This window comes from Coenobita brevimanus, chromosome 84 (genome assembly GCF_032717465.1).
Source record: "Coenobita brevimanus isolate Jiangsu-jjx chromosome 84, ASM3271746v2, whole genome shotgun sequence".
NCBI lineage: Eukaryota > Metazoa > Arthropoda > Malacostraca > Decapoda > Coenobitidae > Coenobita > Coenobita brevimanus.
Window position 1 is genome coordinate 10941605 of NC_137037.1, and position 4820 is coordinate 10946424.

Genomic DNA, 4820 nt, shown 5'->3' on the forward strand with positions numbered 1-4820 from the left:
TCCAGGGCCTGTACATACATATTATGTACCGTAGGTTAAGGGGGAAGTTGAGAGGCGACTCGAGGCTATGGAAGACCCAAGTTTGCACAAGGATTCTCAGCTCCCCGATACTAATATAAGTACTGTAGGTTAAGGGGGAAGTGAGAACTCTGCAAAGGCGACTTGAGGCTATGGAAGACCCAAGTTTGCACAAGGATTCTCAGCTCCCCGATACTAATATAAGTACTGTAGTTTAAGGGGGAAGTTGAGAGGCGACTTGAGGCTATGGAAGACCCAAGTTTGCACAAGGATTCTCAGCTTCCCGATATAAATATAAGAACTGTAGGTTAAGGCACAGGTTGAGGACCCGTGTGCAGTTCGAGGCTATGGAAGACCCGAGTTTGCACAGGGATTCTCAACTCGCCGACCATAATCGTGTGCTATAATTAATGGCGACCTCGAATGTACGTCGTAGCACTGACTGCTAGGCAGAGAGAGTAATTGTAACATAATAAAATTTTGTCTCATTGACACTTTTGATGCTCCACCTCAATTGGTTTTGCAGGTTCAGCAATGGGTGTAGCAGTTTTGCTGTGCGGGCCAGCTGATCGTCTGCCGCACGCTGCCGCCTCTTCTCTGCCTTCGTCGTCGCCATATTATTATTTACTGTGTCATTTTACACGTAGGTACAGTTACACTACAACTGTCACACCTACACCGTGTATTACATACACCACGCTACACAACAATTAGTTGTCAGTGTAAATGTAGCGAATTTTCGCTCAGTTTGATCTGAGTACAGGGTTTTCACCGTCGTCACGGAGTTTTTCCCTCAAGCTTGCTTCTATTAACGTAAATACGAGGTTTTTTCGCTCACTGACGACTGCGACTTTCTCCTGTAGCAGGATAGCACACACACCACAGTGTGAATCTTGTGCGAATGACTTAGGATGTGTACATATATATATATATATCCACAAATTTTTTTCCATAAGGAAAAAATTTAACTTTGTAAGGGCGTAATGTCACGAATCAATTTGCGACATTTCCCTTTTGTGAGAAGCCACGAACTATTAGTGGAAAACTCACTGTGTATCGCTCAGCTAACCGTTTCTCCCTCCCTTTCGGAGTATACTTTTCAAAACATTCGTCACTTTCAAAAGTGACCGATTTAATGCACGTCACTAAGTGCGCTACTGAGCTATACAATTGTTCTTTATCGTTCGCCTCTGCTTCCCTCAACCGTTAGCCACGCCTTGCGTCCTGCCCATACAATGTATTTGAATTCAGTCTAGTTGTTGCTGTGACGGAGAAAGGTTCTGTGCTCAGAAGTGGAGAGGTCAGCTAGCACCCCAAGCTCCATTAGTACAGTTAATCCCAGTACTCCCACCCCCACCTTAGTGGTGATACATAGCATTCATCAACTGGTATTTCTTTTGTGTATTTTGTAGTTTTAAGAGCTTAGTTAAGGTGTTTTTCCCTAGGCGTAAGTATTTAGCTATTGCGTGAGTGAGTGAGTGCGTCTCATTTAATTGATTTGAATTGTAACGTTAAATTTATTTTTTGTGATTAATAAATTTAACAGTTCCTTTCTTGAGCTTAATGTAAGTAAACTCTTGTTTCATTTCTCCATAATTAAGCTTATTTTCCATATAGCTCCTAGCTTGCATAAACGTTTGCTTTCATAACTGGTACTTAGACCAGTCTTGTTGTATTAACTTAAAATCCGTTGTGCCAGGAGTTAATGCATCAGCAAGAACCTGATGTTATTATTATTAGTATTAGTTATTTATTGTCAGGGGTGAAGTAACTTTCTCCAGAGGCTAACAGTACAGTAATCCAGTAATTGTGAGTAATTAGTCTCTGCTGTGTACTGTTGAGAAAGTTTATAAATTCTCGTTCTTAGAGAATCTTAGCAAGTCAGCGTAAAGTAATCGTTGCTTGATGTAGCAAGACAACCATTGTCTCTGCTCTTCAATATTATTGAATATTATTATCAATTTAAATAATATTTAAGCATTTATTTTAAAAACCCAGTGATATTATAAAAACCCCGTGACAACTACAAACTACTGTATCAGTATTGAGCCAGACGCCATAATCCCGTAAGGGGTGGCCATTCGTCTTTTAGTTAGTCGTTTTACGGGGAAGGGCACTAACTCTCCACCAACTCACTTGTTGGCACGAAGGGAACACGTATGGGTTGGTTATATGGTTACCACCCATCGTTGTAAATGGTTTCATGGCATGCAGGAAATCATTAGGCTGGTCACTCAATGTAAAGCCACCTGACAAGGACAGACGGGTATTAAAAAGTGACAGGAGAGATGGAAGAAATAGGAAGAGAGGAGGATAGACACAGAAAGAGGATGATAAAGGTGAAGGAAGAAGTAGGTGACACTGCATTAAGTGAATATATGATTGTCGCCACTACATACCACCAAAAATATAGGCAGTGAGTAGGATTCGAACCTACGCGGGAATATCCCATCTGATTTCTAATCAGACGCCTTAACCACTCGGCCATCACTGCAAGCACAAATAGTCATATCTACACACACCAGTCCAACCCCCTTAGGACGATGCCGTGTTTATACGAGTACACTATTAATATTACCACCAATCTATTCTAATTTACTTAGACATTTTCAAACTGGTAGAGTCTGCTGAAAGCTTTTAACAGATTAGTCCGTGAATGTAACTGTAGTGTAGTTTTAATACCCAATGGATTTAGCTTAGCTCAGACCCCTTGTATTGGAAGAGTTAAATGACCTGTGGCCCACTAAACCTCCCTCCTCTTTCCAACTCACCCCCCCCCTCTCTCTCTCTCTCTCCACACACACACACACACATACACACACACATATATACACACACACACACACACACACACATATATACACACACACACACACACACACACACATATATATATATATATATATAAAATGCAAGAAAGAAGGAACCAAAGGCCAGGGGCTCGCAAGATTGTTCCCTCCGAGAAGAAACAAAAACAGGACAACAGAGAGTCAAATTCAACATCCGTTCACTTCGAGATGCCTGGACACTCTGAGTTTGAATGACTGGAGATCATAGAGAGCAGGAAATACAGGCAGAGGGAGACAGTTCCAGAGTTGACCTGTTGCATACATAAAGGACTGTGAGTAACGGGTCCAACAATAAGAACCCACCACAGCCGTTCTTGTGATGGGGTTAAGAACAACCTTCAGTCTGCCCCCTTCAGCCAACTAAGCTCTATACAGTTACTTTTTGCTGGCTTTAACTGATTATATTCAGCTTTGGAGAGACAGCTGATGAAAACAGCAACGCCTTCACCACGAGAGATTTCCCAATTGTTGAATAGAATCGCTTGGTTGCAACAATACGATAAAACAAAACATTCACTGCAGTGTAGGGGCGAGGGGATAATATTCCTAACCATTGCATTAAAAGATGTCTTCCTTTAACTGAACGAAATAATTTTGCTGTAACAATGATATAATACAAAAGACGCCATCGTACTCCGCTGATCAAAAGTTGTAATTCAGAAATGTTGAGACTAATATGTAAATCTCATTCCAGATTAAAGTTGCTTGCCTCAGTCCCCGAGCTCAGGTTCTCATCAAGATCTCTAAGCATTTTGGAACCAGAATTCAAAATTCTGGTCTTGCTCTTTTTAATCTGGAACTGGGTCGGTTACGTGAGGAGTCGCTCGGCATTAACTGAATACTGATGGAATTTATCACTGGATCCGTGACGAACTGGAGTCCTGGAATTATTATTTTTATTATTCTTTTACTAGGACCTTGGAAGGAGTACTGGGAAAGGGTTAGGGAAATATTAGTAGAGTCACAGTGGCGGTAACAGAGGTACAATAATACAGTATATGTAAAGGAAGAGAAGCACCACATCGCATCGCAAATAGATGAACAGAAACTGACAGCAACAGAGGCACAGCACAGCACCGACACAAAGACTGCATAGAAACAGAAGCACCGTGATAGGACGAAGCATACACTAACGAACACAGCAGCAGCATACTAACAGAGGCACAGCAAAATCAGCTCAAGAAAAGCAAACACAAGCACTGCACCAGAAGCATGTTAGCTGTTACTAAGAAGAGATGCATCAAAGTAACAAAACAAGGTAATATAGGACATTAAGAGAAGCACTTTACAGTTAAGTCAGTAAAGCACAGCAAGAGAGGCACGGCAGAACACGCACACAAAACCACAGCAACAGCACATACACACAGAAGTGGCACACCGACTCAAGCACAGGGACAATTGGGTCATTCAGTGTGTTTTATCGTGGTTGGGAGGACACATGAGGCTGTATATCTGACGTGACCATAAGCTTGCTCTCTTAACTCACGGCCAAGCACATTAAATTACCCAACACAGCAGTGCGCTACGGCATTACACTGTACAGTATTACCTCATATTACTGCGTACTGGGCCCAATTGCAGCCCTGTGTTGGAGTGGTGTGTGCAGATGTTCATAGCACATCCCCCAGACCAAACAATACCTTGGCACCACAGTATTGCATGAGGTCATACCACACACTACCACACACCACACCACATTCACACACTTTAGCAATGACCACAAGTCGACGTCACATCATCATATTTACCTCACTCACCACACCATCATACTACACCACACCACACCAATCCACATCACCACACTACACCAAAGCACTGCCGAAAGCGGTACCACAAGCTATACTGGAGACCAAACTACCATAGTTACCACATAGCTAATATTGCACACCAGCACCACTCCAGAAGAACACTCAGCAAAATATAAAACACCATTACACCAAGCCACACCTTCAC

General features: G+C 42.2%; 1 non-coding gene across 1 annotated transcript; it reads right to left on the reverse strand.

Moving 5' to 3' along the window:
* Positions 1-2430: 2430 nt before the first annotated feature.
* On the reverse strand, positions 2431-2512 carry TRNAS-AGA (transfer RNA serine (anticodon AGA)). Its single transcript has one exon. It is a non-coding gene; the product is annotated as a tRNA-Ser (tRNA).
* Between the last annotated feature and the right edge of the window lie 2308 nt (positions 2513-4820).